The sequence below is a fragment of the Ornithorhynchus anatinus genome, chromosome X3 (assembly GCF_004115215.2).
Source record: "Ornithorhynchus anatinus isolate Pmale09 chromosome X3, mOrnAna1.pri.v4, whole genome shotgun sequence".
Taxonomy (NCBI): Eukaryota; Metazoa; Chordata; class Mammalia; order Monotremata; family Ornithorhynchidae; genus Ornithorhynchus; species Ornithorhynchus anatinus.
The window spans coordinates 10,595,865-10,614,126 of NC_041751.1; the positions used below are offsets into that span (position 1 = coordinate 10,595,865).

At 40.4% G+C, this 18,262-nt stretch overlaps 1 long non-coding RNA gene across 2 annotated transcripts in view; it reads right to left on the bottom strand.

Moving 5' to 3' along the window:
- Positions 1 to 18,262, bottom strand: part of LOC103166751 — a 131,712-nt gene that overhangs the window by 8,664 nt on the left and 104,786 nt on the right. For both annotated transcript variants that reach the window (XR_003755698.2, XR_484958.3), the window contains exon 3: positions 4,803 to 4,973. This is a non-coding gene — a long non-coding RNA (uncharacterized LOC103166751). The remainder of the gene's footprint in view (positions 1 to 4,802; positions 4,974 to 18,262) is intronic.

Genomic DNA, 18,262 nt, shown 5'->3' on the forward strand with positions numbered 1-18,262 from the left:
TGAGGATCTTTCTGCTTCTGGATGGAAACTAGCTCGCAGGGGATATTCTGACTAGTATATTTGCTATTGATAAAAATTCCCCGCCATTGTGCATGAAGGTATAACGCTTAGCAAATACAGTCACCCACAGGCACATCATATACAAACTCATTTTGGATATTACCATTAACCTTGTAGTAGCAGCTGTCTGTGAAGTACCACACAGTCAAAATGTCACTGCAGCTAGCAGATTGCTATGCACCCAGTGGGCATTCAATGAGTATTTGTTGACGGAACTGCCGGAGTTATTTCAGTTGTGGCATCTCAGAATCCACAGCTGTTTCCATCAGTGCTAAAAAGTGGAAATTCACAAACTGAAGCTACAAAAAGAACTACCAGCCACCAGTAGCCAATAAAAATAATCAGAGTGGCATGAGGATAAAACAGCTCATGTGGGATGGAATCAAAACCAGAAATTGAAATGAACTTTACAATAAGAAAAGCTCAACCGAAGCGACAGAGAAAACTATGTTTCTTGCTGTACAGGAGGAGAAACTACTGTTCCTCGTGTATTCTTTATTTATTTTGCTTTTATAGCTCTGATAATGTATAGGTACCACCAGAGGGTAAAAAACGCCTAAAATATAGGTTACTAACAATATGTGAGGCAAAAAAAATCAATACAATATATCCCAGAAGATATTGATTTTGCTTAACAAAAAAAGGGAAAAATCTAACCCAGCCACAAGTTGAACAAAATAAATGAGACTTACACTGTGCCTGGAAGAGAGCAGACCAAGGCTCAAATGTTCTTCAAAGAGAAATGAGTTCCTGAGAAATGCAGGCAAGTCACACAAATCCTAAGAAATTCACATCCAGGAAATCCCAGTAAAGCCATTTCACTGCATTTTCTTAGCTAATTGTTACCTGCCACCTTCCTTTACACTCTTTAATTGAATCACATCTAGATTTTCTAAGTGTCATTTAAGAGAGTTTCTGGAAGATCCAAAGCAAAAGAACATACATCCCAAGAAAAGGGTATGGACGGCACGCTCTAAATGCTATTTTTTCAACTGTGATAATAGTAATTCACATTTTCTGTTCTTACAGCACCGTCGTAAAACGCTCCCCAAAATCCAGAAGTACCACCTAGTGATCAGTCCTTATGAGTTTTCAATTATTCAAGGTACCTGTCAGAAGACTTTCTGAAGCTTTTCAAGGAAAACCCTTATACCCACACAATGTTTCTCCTTTTATCCTAAAATAGGAATAGTTCTCGCTTTTTGTCTTCAAAAAGGGTCCTGAGAAGAGGAAAAAAGCATGGCCTTGTGGAAAGAGCTTGGGCCTGAAAATCAGTTCCCCTACATGCAAAGTGGGGATAAAATGCCTATCCTCCCTCTTACATTGTAAGTATCAAGTGGGACAGGAACTGTGTCCAATCCAATCATGTTGCATCTCTTCCAGTGCTTAACAGTGCTTAGCGCATAGTAAAGCAGTCTGGGGACCTCTGGGCAGTTCTTTGGTGGTGCTAGCTCTTTTTCTCCACTTGTCAGTAGTCAACAGCAAAGAAGCAAACACCCTTTACTAGGAAAATATTAGAGGCACCAGAAATCTACTCTGAAAAACAAAAGTCCTGAAAATAGTTATGAACTCTTCATTATTTTTTTATGTTACTTTCATTTTTCGCTATTCCCCACAGCTGTTTGGTAGCAAGCATACACTAGAAGCCTTGATAGATTACGATAAAATCATAGCATGAGTTTTTTTTTTCTTGATGTGATGTATATTTAATGTAATATCTTGGCAAATCCTTAGATTATGGTGAGTCATTATTTTTTTCCAATGTAGGATTAGTTTTCTGACCTTTGCTGTAATGCATTTCTCATGACCAGCATTTTCAACAGTAGTCAATTCACTCCCTTGTTTTCTTTAGCATTTTCCAAATCAAACCTTTTGAAATTGAATGAAACTAGACAATCCTTTAGAACATTTATAAATGAAATACACATTGAAATTCACTGGGTAAATGCACACCATATTGTTCAGTAGAGACTTAAAGCTACATTTCTCCTATAGGTCTTAGTCATTTATCCCAGTGACAGACTTGAAATGCAAGTGGCGTTAATATTTACACAGTTGGCAAATCAAAGCTAAAAGTCCCTGGTTGAATTCTACTTAACCTCAGGAGACTTTTGAAGTCCTGAATTTCAAAATTCCCATCACTTTTGTTTTCTTTAAACTTTACTGAACTAAATCAATGTGGGTGATTCTTAAGTACCAAAACATCATCTGTGTCTACATCAGTCATATTTACAAAAAGCCACTGTATTAATTTAATATACACCATTTTGCCTTACAAACTTTGAATGTCCTATTTGTGCACAACAGAGATTTTCTGCTTGGGTATATCAATTACCAATCTCATATTGGTCTTTACAGGCACACCTTCAATGAAAAAAGGAGCGCTCCCATTCAGAACATCTTCAAAAATGAAGTGTAAGAGTGTGTGCAAACATTAAATGCCCAAGACTTGGAACACTTTTTGGATTCCAATATTCAGTCATTTCAAAGTTATCAAATCTTTAGTATTTAAATTATTCTCCTTCACAAATCACCTTATTTTCTGAGAAAATCTTTAGTATTTAAATTATTCTCCTTCACAAATCACCTTATTTTCTGTGAAATAAGATTTTGGTTTCCACTTATGAGGGCAGTGTTGATCATATGTCAGCTAACCAAATTGCTTTTCCCAGTCTTTCATTCTAAACATAACACTATCATTTTTTAGATTATTGTTTGCTAGGCCTATTTATTCTTCAATGTCTTTGAACACACTATTCCCTCTTTTTCACTCTAACCCACCACAGTACTTAGTAACTAACCTTGAGCTGTCTGATTTTTTAATGCATGGTGTTAGAAAAATTGAAAAGTCCCTTAGAAAAAGAAGGTTATACGTGTTTGCTTGCAGGATTCTTTTAATATATTGCTGAAGTAAAATAACAAATTGACATCTCTTCATTTTCATGACTACCAGCTTTTAAGTCCTACTTTATGCATAGTACCACATTGGGAGCTAGTCAACCAAAATCCACATTTTGATTGTGTGGGGAAAGTTTATGACCATAAATATCTATCCTGGTTCAGGCCTCCCGATGAACCTGAGAGCTCTTAGTTTACTCCCTACTGTGTGACCTTGGACAAATCACTTACCTTCTCTGAGCCTCAGATGGGGATGAAATACCTGGTCTCCCTGACCCAATGCTTAGCACTTAACAAATATCACAATCATTTTTGTCACAACCTTGCCCCTTTTATCTCACCCTCCTCTTTGACAGATGAGACAAATGACTTTCTTCTCAGACCTAGTTCCCCAGAGAGGTCATTTTCTGTGGCTGGTTTTTACAGAAAAAACAAAAGTATGGTACCACAAAACAGTACAAACCATCACACATTCTAAATTAGAGAGCAAAATCTGTGAAGTGCAACAAATCCAATTCCTTCAGGAAACTCACTAAACTTCATAAGAATCAGAATCATTCACAGAAGAAATCTGACATTATTCTGAAGCTGATGACATTTTAGCTTTTTTTTTTTTCCACGTCCATAGTATTCAGAGGTGTTTGACCCAAGCACTTTGTACATTTTTCCTTAAGGCTGTCATGTGACTCAAGAGGAATTGGATGTGAAAGTTTCCCACCAGCTTTTGAAATCTAGTGTGATAAATGTAAAAACACTTTGATGGCAACAGAAACTTCTAAACTTTTTTATCTATAGGCCCAGATGACATGGTTTTCCTAAGAATAATAAAATTGAAATATGTTTTGAAGAAAAAGGTCAGATTATGATCAGCTAGCAAGTGAAAATGAATTTCAAAATCAGTGGTGGTTGACTGGGGAAATTTGTTTGACTCCCCACCCCGGTAAACAATGAACTTTCAAATAAAATGCTTAAAATATTTCCGTTGTATTCTACTTATTGTTCACAGAGAATGAATTGCCCAGGCAATTACCTATTTCACATAAAACAATGCCCCATAAGTAACACAAAATGGAGAACCATCCAAAATGCCTTCAAAATAATTGTGAACACTAAAAAGAGCAGTCTTCCTGCCTGATCTCCAGTTGCTCATATAAAAATTTCAGTATTTCTTGCCAATTATGTTGAACACCCAGTAGTTTTCACTGTAGAAATGGTAAAGTAGCATAACTAATTTGAACAGGGTAAAATCAGCAATTATCTTATTCAAAGTTTAAAATTCCACAGCTTAAATTTACCTTTGCAAAACCTACTGTTTTGAAGAGCTAACTCCACCCCCACAGTCGCAGCATGTTTTCTGAAGCCAAGTATTATGAATTGTCTTGATAATATTAAACAATCATTGGGGACTGAATCAGGCTATTTGACTCAGTTATTCAGGTAATTTTGATTTCTTGCCTATGCTCTGACAAGTTTTTTCTCTTTGGGTTTTTTTTTTTCCTTTAAATGAATGTTGAATAGTATTCTCCCTGTAGAGGGAGGTTTTGTTGTTGCAAGACTACTTTATCCAGGTTTACAGAGCTGTAGTGCTGCCCTGCCTACGCTTTGAGATCTGGACCACACACGCAATCCACAGACAACACCTTGAGCCGTTCTGTCAGCATCATTTATGAGCTAGCCACAACATTACATGACAAGACAAGATCACAAATAATGAAAGTCCCCGCACAAGGTCAGCACTGCTTACCTCAACACAGCAAAACTAAGTCAAATAAGAATGAGTCTTTGGCCCACTGCAGCAGCTATTCTGTGGAAATGAAGGCTGCTGTGCTCGACCTGGTACTCACCTCTCATTCTAGACAGTTCTTACAGGAGAGAAGACTTCTAGGAGGGGCAGGTTTTTGGGTGTATTTTTCTCCCTTTCTTCCTCTCTCCTTATCTCTGTCTTTTAGGTCAGTTGAGTATTGGGTTGGAAGCAGAAGTTGATTTTCTCCATTGACCTGACTGAAGTAGCAGTCCTGCAGTATTACAAGATATCATTACATTAGGGACCAAATTCAGTCTAGAAACAAAAAATGTGTGTTTTTTTCTCTCATAGCCACATTCCACCTGTTTGAGTTAAAAATAAAAGCAAAAGGATAGTTTCTTCACATTTCTCTGTAGATATTGTTTTATGTCTTGGATACATGAGGCTGTTGTGGACTGCCCAAGCATAGGTGGAAATGAAAAACATAACCAAATAATGGCAGAGAAGGAAATGACCAAAGTATATCCTGGTGATTTCAAATACAAAGTTAATACAGGGTACAAACAAAGTCATCCATCATGCTAGATTCTTCTTACATTTTTGCTTTCAGAGGGCCTAGATGGATTTTTCTTTAAATCAATTACAATTTGGATGCTGAAAAATGATCCTACACTAAAGAAGCTTTATTGTCATGGTTGTGATATATACTTCCTTTTTTCCTTGAGAGCAACACAAAATAATTGTATTTATGAAATGCAGAAACACCTGATATAAGGAAGCAGCATGGTTTAGTGGAAAGGGCTCAGTTCTGGGAGATAGAGGACAAGAGTTCTTATTCTGGCTCCAACTCTTGCCTGTTTGTCAAAAGTTCTCTGAGCTTCAGTTTTCTCATCGGTAAGATAGGGTTAAAATACCTGTTCTGTCTCCCCCTTAGACTGTGTCTAACCTGATTATCTTCTATCTTCCCCAGCATTTAGTACACTGCCTGGCAATTATTAAGGAGCTGGACAACTGGAAATGCTAGAAAAGTGCCTAACAAATTTAAAACAAAGACTATAGAAAAAATTACCCCATTATTAAATTGGCATTATCTGGAGAACAACAGTGTTCGCCAGAAAATGTTTGTGATGATCCTGATAAGAAATCTGGTCCAACGCATTAACCTTCACATGTGGTCAAAACTTGAAGCGCAAAGCAGGCTACTGTAATACTGCTCCCGTTGAAATCGTAACAAGCAGTGACTAAGGGTTCTACCATTTACCTTTCCAATTACCTACCCAGAAAAAAACATGGATTTGTTTGGTGCTATTTTACAATCTCTTCAGAATATTGGTCATGCAAATGGGACAGTGTCACAGTTGAAATGTCTCATGTACTTTTGAGAACAGCTGCATAATCAGTTGTTCTACTCTGGCCTTTTCAGCATTCTGTAATGTGCCTGCCTATTCCAGTTTTCCTCTGTTTACAGTCCCAATAACGTGAAAGGAAGAGCTGAAATACAAAAGGTCAAAGATGTTTAGCAACGTGCAGTCTTCTTGGGAGAATGCAATAGACAGTAAACGTCAGCTACAATCTTCACCATAAATATCAGAAGTGAAAGCCAAAAGTGATAATAACAAGACTGTACTCTCAAGATACACTTTAAAAGTATCTATTTTGATCAAGTATGTTGTTTTGGGAAAAAATTTAATAAAAACAACCGACATTACAGTTGATCTGTAGCCCCTCTAGACTGTGAGCTCATTGTGGGCAGGGAATGTGTCTACCAACTCTACTGTATTGCATTCTCCCAAGCGCTTAGTATAGTCCTCTGCACACAGTAAGTGCTCAATATATAATGGATTGATCTGATCTTGACTGTCAAAGTCTACATTCCTGCAATTACCCTGCTCTCTTCATCTGAAAAACTTGGAAAATGGAGGTTTAGAAGACTGACCCTTTATTATGGGACTACCAAAGGCATATGATCATCCTGAATTAATCTTCCAATAGATAAAATCATGTTTGCCAGGATCACAGACAGGTGAAATGTAACAAAAGGTTACCCACGGTAGGCCATGAAGATCTTGCACCTATTTCCAGAATGACATGAACCCTGCCTCGAAATTCACCAAAGCAACACTGTTGTCAAACTGACAGGGAACAAAACCACACTTTGCCATCCTCATCCTTACACAAGCCCCTGACTACCTTTAATTCTACAGCCTCCAAAATTACAGAAAATCCTCTTTAAGAAAGAGATAATAAATAGACCTCCTGAGTGCCTATTAGGTGTGTTGTCCTGTACTCAGTGCTTGGGAAAGTACAGCAGAAACAATAGACGAGTTCCCTGCTTAGAAGGAGTTTACACTCTTAAGACCCAGACTAAAAAACTCTTGACATTTACACAAAGGATCTGCTTACTTCTAAATCCCAGATCTATTCAAAGAACACAAGCCTGAGAGACAGAGGACCTAAATTCTAATCCAGTTTCATGCCACTTGCCTGATGTGTGACCTTGGAAAAGTCACTCAACTAATCTGTGCCTCAGTTTCCCACTTGTAAAATGGGGATTTAATACTTGTTCTTCCTCTCCTACTTAGGCTGTGAGCCTCAAGTGGGACAAGGACTCTGTCTGGCCTATCTCATATCTACCCCAGCATTAAGTACAGTACTTGGTTTATAGAATGCACTTAAGAAATTCCACAATTATCACTGTCAATATACAATTTCAACTGTAACAAAAGTCCAAAAAATATAATTTTTAATAGTAAAAGGCTCTGTCTTTCCCAAAGACCTGTTTCTGCCAGACACTATTCTGAATGGGTGAGGAAGTGTAAAACATTTATTGAGCACCTCCTGTGTTGGGGATATCTTGGGGACCAAATAGAAGTAATTCACAGACATAATCCTGCCCTCCCGGAGTTTATGATTCAGTGGAGGAGACATATGAACTAAATTACAGCAAGGGGAAAGCAACAGGGAATTTAAAAAAGGTACATAAATGTTATTGGGAGGGTGTGGAAGAGTGATGGGGGTTGAGAAGTGGGAGTACTTCCCAGCATTGCATTTGGGATTTTTCTGCATTTGACAGCCCACAGAAATTGGTGGTGCTGCAGAGGTGATGCAGCGCCCCCCACCCCTACCCCACCTAATGGACAGAGCCTGGGCAAGTACATCCCCTACCCCCAACTCTGGTAGCCATGCTCAGATGCACCCACATGCGGATCATAAAAATCTCCTTATGGCATTGTCAATTTAAAGCTCAGGGGGAATTGCTGAGGGGGAATCATATAAACTCTCAGTGTGCATTTTCAGTGTTACCTGTATTTACCCCCTTACACTAGTCACACTGAATCTAAGTCACCAAGTAGAAGACTGTTACACTGAAAGCCTGTAAGGTGTAAACTGTTAAATTGTAAGCCCCCATTTCAACAGTAAACTTCGTGAAAGCAGGGATTATATCTACCACCAATTCTTTCTACTCTCCCATGCCCTTACTACAGTGCTCTGCCTAGAGTAAGTGCTCAGTAAATATCACTGGTAGATTGATTACATAGCTCTGAATTCTTTCTTAATTGCAATGTTGACATACTGACCAAGGAATTAAGAAATAATCAGTGAGTGAAATACTGCTGGTTAAACTTGCCTTTAGAAGAACTAGGCCGGGATTTCCAGAGTCACATGCTACTTCTGCCTTGCTGGTTGTGATCATTCTAATTTTCTCCTCCAGCAGCACCTTACAGCTTCTCATTCAACCCTTCCCCTCTCTGTCTTAAGATCTCAGTCTGTGCCCCAGATCAGAGTGCTTGTCCAGAAATACAAAGGCAGAGCTCAGGGAGTAACATGGGTGCATAAGCATATTGCGAGGCCTGTGAATAGTTTAACTGCATTTCTGTATTGCACTTTTTTTATCCTTGTTATGAAGATTGAGAAAATATATTCCCACAAATCTACCTAAATAATCAAAATGTTGTCCTTTGAAACCTCAGGAGATTTGTTAGTGATCTGCAATTTTTAACTATGCATTTCCAAATCCTGAATTCGTTCTCTGAAATGGCACGAGTGTCAGCAGTGCCCCGAGAGTGGAAGATTCAAGATGAAATGGAAGAAATGACAATTTCAAGGCAGAATGACTAAGGTTAATTTATCTTTTTAAAATACTAAGGATTCAGGAGAATCACAAATACAAACTTATTGATTGTAGCTCCCAGAACTAACATGGCATAAACATAAAAGGATAACAATAGGCAGTTTTACAAATTCTAAAAAAATAATAAAAAAATCAGATAACCAAGAATTATCATCTCTAAAATATCACCTTCAGAAATTGATCTTTTACACCCGACTGTGAAGGAAAGCAGTGTGGCCTTACGGATAGAGCATGGGTCTGGTAGTCAGAAGGACCTGGGTTCTAACTCCTGGCCCTGCCACTTGTCTGCTGTGTGACCTTGGGCAAAACAGTTAACTTCCCTGTCCATCAGTTACTTCATCTGCAAAATAAGAATGAAAACTGAGTCCCAGGTGGCACATGGATGAGTCCGCCCAGATTAGCTTGTACCTATCCCAGTGCTTAGTACAGTGCCTAGCACATAATAAGCAGTGCTTACCAAAAACCATTAAAAAAAGATTAATTTAAGAATGATCACGTTTGAAATAAAGATCATCTCATTTACTCCTAGCCTACGAATCACTTTTCCTCAAATCCTTACCTCAAAGAAAACAACCCCCCTCCTGATTGCTGTCACTCTTACCTTCCTATTCCACTTAGAACAGTGCTGTGCACACAGTATGTGTTCATGAATACCAATGATGATGAATGTGTAGAGGTACTGGACATTGCATGGAGAGTGACCTGTAGGTAGAGGGTTGGCTACCCTTTACGTATCCCCAAGTCCACAGCCCAGTGTACGTGCAGTCAGAAATGTGCAATTCATTTTGTTCAAAATACACTCTAGTACTCCGAACTGTGTCGCATCATTACCCAATAGACAAGATTCTTTACCACCCATTCACCTTCATCACGAGGAATCACGAGAAGATTAACGAGTTTCATATTAAACCCCCTGTTTACTACTCAGAATTTTGCCCAAAGGCATCAGGAGGCTCTCAGGATCATAAAATAATGTTAAAAGTCAGAATTTCTGGGACGGGCTTGCTTTTCACAAGAGCTTTGCACAAGCTTAACATGCAACATGATTCAGAGGGCTAAGTACTAGACTAGAAACAGATGGGTTTTGGATTGTAAACACTGCTCTGCCAGAGAGTTTCTCTGTGATTGATTGTCTACTCTGTGCCTAGCACTGCTCTAAGTGCTGAGGAAAATACAAATATAACACTTCAGACACAATCCCTGAGCCACACAGGGCTCAAAGTCTACCCTGGGAAAGACAGACGCATAGAAAGAGGAAAGATTATGAAAACAGAGAACTTGTTTAATTCCCTCCAGTGTATTCTTTCCCAGACTGGCAAGTGTTTAATAAACACTATTACTGCTAACACTTGGAGCTCACAAGAAATGAAAAGCTCAGAACTGTCACCACGATTAGGTCATTGAAACCCTGGTGCCAGAGTTTCGCTACATGTAAAATGGGTACAGCATGATCTTGCAAATGCTGAGGTTAAAATGGGTTTAAGCATTTTGTAAATCAGCACCTGGGTAAGCCAAGCCAGGGAACCACGTGGAGTCTGAATTTTCAGTGGCCCAAAAGCAGTCAAACTGGCTCCATCACTAAACGGATGCCACCCCAGGAAATCCGGGAGAGAGAGGGGGACATTGACAGCTACCACTATTGCCCACTGAAAGTAAAGGCTTGGGTCACAGGTATTGGCTTCTGCAACTGGGGCACTTTGTTCCACACAGTGGACTGAAATGCTTAGGACATGGTTGACATCACCAGATGAGTACTGGGGCAGGACATAGGGAATAGACAAAGGCTTCCTAGGACTGCCAATTCTCAGCCATTAATCAAGGAAATGTCCAATATTGTGCCCATGGATGTATGAGGTCCTGAGCTGAATAGCTGCAGTGGTAGGAAGAGGTGAAAGAGCAGAGCAAACGTGAATACTGCACTAGTCAATAATTCTACTTCTTTGCTCTTCCCAAGCTGGGAAGTAGTCCCAGTCCAAATCAGAACAAGGGTCATGAATCCATGTGATTCTCCCCCAGCCCCAAATCTCGAGTGCCAGCCTCCTCCTGATTCAAAGCCTTTATTGAAAGCGCATCTCCTCCGAGATGCATTCCCTAAGCCCTCCTTTCCTCTTCTACCACTCCCTTCTGCGCCACCCTAACTTCCTCCCTTTGTTTAACCCCCCTCCCAGCCCCAAAGCACTTACATACATATCTGTAATTTATCTATTTATACTATTGCTCCCCCTCTAGACTGCAAGCTCTTTGTGGGCAGGGAATGTGTCTTGATTGTTACAGTGTACTCTCCAAGCACTTAGTACAGTGTTCTGCACACCAGCAGTGCTCAATAAATGACTGACTGAATGAAAAGCAGCACCCATGGGGAAACGTAATTACCAAAAAATGCTGGCTCCGCCTTCCTAGAATCATTGATCCTATTTATTATTAAATCCATCTTTAATGTAATAAAAGATACACTGTTCTCCAATGAAGCTGCAAGATCATCTTAGTTCCACTTATTTAAAGATCAGCAAATGTTTTATCCTCTCTCAATTGCTGCACAGGGCCCGAACAGAGGCGCTTTTAAGGGTTTATCTTTCTGTAAACAGGCCTCCGCCAAAAGTTGTTATTTAGACAATTTTATTTTTATGGTAAATGGCAATACTCTTTGGATCGTTGGAAAACACATGCAGTATTTGGGGAGGAAAGCATACCCCATAACATAAATGTTGCAAAAGTTGTGAAATTATATCCCCTCCAAAAAATCTTGAAAAACCATAGCATCCCCCTAGACCTATAACCCTGTTTGTACGACACACAGTCTGGGTCTTTACATTACTGGCAGCGGTACAGTTGTGAAACCACACGTATTAAAATGTAGTCAAGTGGCTGTCAAGTTAAACATTTTTAATATCTCGGCAATTTCGTTACCTTCCTATGAATTATTCATTTAGACCGAGCACTGTTTGAACAATAATAAAACCAGATCCACATTTTTGTGACACCCTTGACAAACTGCCACGATATTAAAGACATAAAATATGAACTGTGTTTCACCAAGCTGGGTGCCTTTCCCCCTCTATGTATGGGAGGCAGTTCACATTCTTTCCAAGGAAAGCTAAGTGTTGAACATGTCCTTCTGAGCATATAAGTCTCCTGTGCTTGGAGCAGAAGTGCAGCATTGTTTATTTTCAAATAATGGTCGAGCTGACCCTTGGCACATAAATTAGGTTTTCATGGCCAATGGATTTCACATTATAGCTTATTAAACAAGAAACAATTATGTCATCACAAACCTCTGGAACAACATGAAGATAGCGTAAATGTCAAGATTGATGATGATGGCTCAGTGCCAGCTCATTAAAGGCAGTGGTGTGAATAATATAACTATGTTGCTTTTGAAAGAGCTGAATCTGTATTATCCACCTATCAGTGCATCAAAGCAACATAATAAACCTAGATTTCTAGCCCCGATGCATTAAAATGATGAAAATGTGTATATTAATCTGTGAAATGGATTTGCCTTGGGGAAAAATGTGAAGTCTTTCTTATGAATGTTAAAATATTCTGGGCTCAAAGGAGCCCTTACCAGTAGAGCATCCGTGGTATACAGATACATTGTACTAACTGTTCTTGCTAAGAGGAATAGTTTATGGACATGAAACCTTACTCGAAACAAGCCCCTCTGATTTGTTAAAGGCAGAGCAGTAAGCTTTCTGGCATTGTCCATAATGTTTTCCTTTCTCCCTACCATCTCTCTAGTGGTCTGCAGCAGACTCTTGATTTTTTTTTCCATGGCTCAGTGGAAAGAGCACGGGCTTTGGAGTCAGGGCTCATGAGTTTGAATCCCAGCTCTGCCACTTGTCAGCTGTGTGACTGTGGGCAAGTCACTAACTTCTCTGTGCCTCAGTTCCCTCATCTGTAAAATGGGGATTAAGACTGTGAGCCCCACGTGGGACAACCTGATTCCCGTGTCTACCCCAGCGCTTAGAACAGTGCTCAGCACATAGTAAGCACTTAACAAATACCAACATTATTATTATTATGTTTTCCAGTGTGGAAAACACTAGTGTGTCATTGTTTTTATGCAACACTTGCTTCCCAGCATGGGTTAATCTATTGCAAAACTACTTTTTCTTGGCCATATTAATTCTGCTAAAAGCGTATTCCTCTGTACATAGATCTGGTTCACAACTAGTTCCCCCTAGAGAAGCAGCGTGGCTCAGTGGAAAGAGCCCGGGCTTGGGAGTCAGAGGTCACGGGTTCTAGTCCCGGCTCTGCCACTTGCCAGCTGTGTGACTTTGGGCAAATCACTTCACTTCTCTGTGCCTCAGTGACCTCATCTGTAAAATGGATATAAAAACTGTGAGCCCCACGTGGGACAACCTGATCACCTTGTATCCCCCAGTGCTTAGAACAGTGCTTTGCACATAGTAAGCGCTTAATAAATACCACCATTTTATTTTTTTATTACCCAAGTTTAACCCAAAAGGGCATTCCATCCACCCTGTTATTGGATGGGAGGTGAAACTCTCACCCCCTTTCTCCATTGACTTTAATGATTCTCCATGTGGATTCACTAATCTGCATCTCTGCACTGCTCTGGCCAAAAAAAACCATAATGAAATTTTGACTGCATTGCATTTTCCCTGTATCACAGGTTACTGACCATGAAAAGTTTGTTTAGAATGACAAGGGAAGTAGTACATTTGCCTCAAGCCAAATGCTCAACAAATTCTGATATCTACATTTCCATAGAGCAGAATCTAACTCTTGTCAATCACAATCATCAAAATCTTATTAGGGGTAGAACTGGGGTAAGATAAGCTCATTGTGGGCAGGGAGTGTGTCTGTTTATTGTTATATTGTACTCTCCCAAGTGCTTAGTACAGTGCTCTGCAAACAGTAAGTGCTCAATAAATATGATTGAATGAATATAGGATAAGTCTGAAGCCAAAGGACCAAGTTAGGTTTAATGTTATGGTCAGGACCAGAACTGGATTTGGGGTTGGGGGCAGAAATTGAAGGCTCATTTGGCTGGAAAAATTCCAACCAAAAATTAGTTGGTGGGTTTGTCAAGAGTATATTTTTAAATATTTTCCCTTGATGGGTTATTTTGAGCTCTGTGGAATTCATGAAACAGAGAATTTTAAAATGTGAAAATAACTAAAAAGTTAGGACTTTTCCTATGTAACCAATATATGCCTGCTTTTTCATTTTTTATAATTGATACCACATATATGTGTGGACGTGACTGAAAAGAGTCTGGTTCTAGTCCTTTCTTCAGGTGTGTGTGTGTGTGTCTATCCTAGAAGCAATATCAGTGTCAGGCCTGAAATGTGTGGTCAGAATGATGAGTTCTAATTGGGTTTAATATTAAATTTACCAGTGTCCAATGCTTGTGGTGATTTTGCTAGAAACTCACCAACAAACTTATGATCACTTGCACAGAGGAGCCAAGGGACTAACTACAAGGAACTTATCCTCTCCTGAGTTCCAGTTTCCTCATGTTTGAAATGCCTACGATTGAAGATGTAATCCCTATCTCCCAGGGATGAAGTGAAAACGACTTGCACATCAGCATGGATAAAGAAAGCATGCTGCCAAGGAGGAGCCTCTTTTCTATTGCCATTAACCAGTCACGGATAAGAAAAAGTAAGGCTTCTGGGGAGGAGATACAGAAAGGAAAAACGAGGAGAGCTTAGCTATGGGAATGGGTGGGGGGGGGAGAGAATAGGGTTGAGGGGGAAAGAGAGAGCACAAAGGAAAAAGGGCATTTTGGCATGGGAAGACAGTGTGGTCTAAATGAAAGAGCATGGGACTGACGCGCAATCGGGAGACCCAGATTCTACTCCTAACTCTGCCCCTGGCCTATGTGACCTTGGGTAATTCAACTTAAATCTCTGTTTCTTCATCTGTAAAATGGGGATAAGACAGATTATGGACCCAGGTGGGACAGGAAATGTGGTAACTTTCTACCTACCCTAGTGCATACAGCACATAATAAATGCTTAATATCATACTACCATGAATGATAATACCACCAGTAATCAGGACTTGTTTTTCTATGGTATTTAAGGGCTTACTGGGTGTCTGACACTATTGTGAGCACTGAAGTAGTTACGGTCTAAGTTTGATAGGAGGAGAAAAGGTAGCACTCTGCCTCTGTAGAAACTCTGGCTAAGAATGCCACAGATCCATCCCCAGAGACTAGGCAATCTGGACAGCAACCTATGCATGTCGCCACAGCACTTATGTACATAACCACAATTTATGTTTCGACCATCTCCCCCTCTAGACTGTAAGCTCCTTGTGGGCAGGGAACATGTCTACCGACTCTGTTGTATGCTCCCATGCGCTTAGTACAGTGCTCTGCATGCAGTAGGCCCTCAATAAATACCAGTGGTTGAGACTGGGTGATGGGCAGAGCTCAGAGCAGTCTGAATCCCAAGACAGTGGCACTCACAAGGGGTGGTAAACACAGGGAATTAGTCCTACAGAGAAAAATCCATGCTTTGGAATTCAAACGTGATGATCTTCTGCCTCAGAACAAAAAAATTACTAGGTTTAAATCTTCCTAATGTTAGCTGGCAAACAAGGTAGAGTTCAGCAAAACGATTAAGAAACACAAAGCCACTGAAAATTAGAAAGTGACTAGGTTCGCTGTGCAGAATGGGAATGGTTTAGGAAAGTATTCGAAGATTGGTCTATCATCAGGCTAATATTCAAAAGAAGAGGTAACAGGGGTCTACATAAGGAGAATGTCAGAGTAAGAGAGGAAGGAAAGGAAGAATATTCTTTTTTAAACTGTCATTGTGCCATAATGAAATTACACACTTGCTCTGCTAGCAATGGCTATGGGGAGTCACCAGATTATTTACTTTTGTCTGTCACAAGAAGAACGGTTTAATGCAAATCATTCATTTAAACTAGGGGCATTAAACAGAAAAAAACGGTAACACCTGAGTCCTTTGGATCATGTCCATACAAGGAAAAGTGCCTGTGGCAATTTGCCCAGACAGACCATCTTCACCCAGTTTTGTCTTCGTTGTTGGCACAAAAGAAAGAAGATGGAGTCAAGGAGGTCGAACTCAGTTGAGTGGAGGAGTTGTCTTCAAGGCTAAATTTCTTCTGTAGAGCCATGTGCAAGGAATGGCTCAGCAAGAAGTAGGTCAGAAACAATAAAACCCTTACAGTCAACAACTGAAGGAATTGGAGGCGGATAAGTATTATATATTGTGGAGAGAAGGCAAGACCCATTGGTTATGTCCTACCTACTGCCTGGAACTTTCTCTCCCTTCATGAACAACAGGCCCTCTCCATTGTCGAAGCCCTACTGAAACAGTATCATCACCAGGAAGGGTTCCCTAACTCATCTCCCCTGCCTATCGCCCCCTCCTCACTGCGTCATTTGGATGTTTATACCCCATGCCCCATGAATTCAGGAGTTATAGACAGTCAATTCAGATTGGACAGGATTTTTTAAAAAGCCCAGAAGAGAGACCACTGGAGCTGTAGACCTGCTCCTTCTTTCAGCCTCGCCAGATACCACATCCAACTTCTTGAGCATTTCCGTCAGGGTCACTCTAGGGCTCCCCTCAACATCATGTTGCAAGACAGGATCACAGGCAACAAAGTCAAGCCTCTTAGATTTGAAGATGGGCTCACCTCAACACAGCTACACTGAGTTAATAAATGATGGTAGGAACCCCAACCACTTCTGTTTGTGAGCTGCAACTAGGAAACAAAGCAAGAACGACAGTGGAAACACTTTAAAGATACAATAAAACTGAGCGTCAGACAAGGCTGCTTCTCAGCTGTAAAGTAGATTACCTCACAGAGACGAGTATTGTGTACTGCAATCAAAAAAGCAGCTGCTCTTTTCCAGCCAAACCTCGTAAGGATGGTGAAACAAGAAAGCCTAAGCGCTAATAGTGTCAGGCTCATCAAACAGCAAACACGATAGCACCACAAAGACTGTGCTTTGTTTCTACACAGTGTGCCTGTCCTGTGGATTTTGCAATGGTCTTTTCAGCCCCACAAGCACCCATTGTAAATTTCATTGTCAGTAGCATCTTCAGTAGGCACAGAACAATTGTGTACCTGAGAGACAGACAGATCTGGCCTAATTTCTATTACCTTTCCTTGGGGTTAAGGCAAAAAATGTATGGAAAGCTTATCAAATAAAGATTTTCAGAATACAGCTGCTATAAGTTTTTACCTTTGATGTTTTAATTATTGAAAAATACACCAAAATAAATAGCACTGCATTTTTTTAAAGACATTTGCTGTCTGCAAAAGGAAGTCAGTCCTATAATTGGCGCAGACATTGGCAGTTTACAATGAGTTTGCTTGACTTTGACAGACAAGCCAGAGATGGGACTAATGACAGAGTTATGTTCCATTCTGCCTGTCAAATCTAACATTTTAGTAAGTTCTCCACTAGAGCTACAGTAAATTACCCAGCAGCCAAACTTTGTGTTGAATATGTCTTTCAAGGGCACCATATCGCTAAATTAATCCCCTGGGTAATACAAAAAGGTAAATTGTCAGGTCAAAGGAAGTTATACAAACACAAATACATATATAGAGAGAGAGAGAGAGATGCACCTAAGTGTACCTGCACCTCTGTACAAAACGCTAAGTAAACCTCTGTAATTTTAGCTGAAGTGATGACTAAATTGTGCCTTCTCCTGACACTCCTGGCCCAGAACCTCCCTAAGGACCTGCAGGATCAGAGAGGAAGAAAGGAGAGGAAAGCTTCTTATTCTCTCCTAATGCTCAGGGGGAAAGCCCTGGGTCCAGGGGGTCCAGACACCCTGCTCTGAGACCGTAATCACCGCAGTCCATTGCTGCGTAGTTGGCAGTATCGAGAGATGGCTAATAAGCCAGGGATCTGCACCTGGAGCCTTTCTCTTTTAAAGGGAAGGGAATTGCATGGGGGAAGGGAGGACCTGTGGCCAGTGGGTGGGGTGAAGGGTGAGAGGCGTCACAGAAGTGGCATCTTCAGGCTCGGGGTGGGATTGAGGGAGGGAGTTGGGTGGGGGAAGAGGACGGGGGGACGGCCCCTGTAATACATTACCTAATTACCTAAAGACACGTCAGCTGCATTTCTAACATTTTTTTGTTAGCAATTAGCAATTTTATAGAAAGCCAAAGCAGATGCTACCCTCCTCCTATTTGAGGCATTATGTTCACCACCGAGACAGTTGTGATGGCGGAACAGGACCAAATTAGTATTCTTCCTTCCTGCCTGTCTCTGTTTGGGGCTGGCGTCTCTCAGAAGATGAGAAGGACTAGGAGACAGTTATATCTTTCGGTGGGAAAAGTGGCATCAGCTCAATAGGATGCATTACAAATATTAAGACAGAGTTAATAGTGACAGAAAATTGAAAAGGCAGCTGAATGGCAGCCCTCAAAATATGCCATAGCCTAGGGTCTGAATTTAAGAG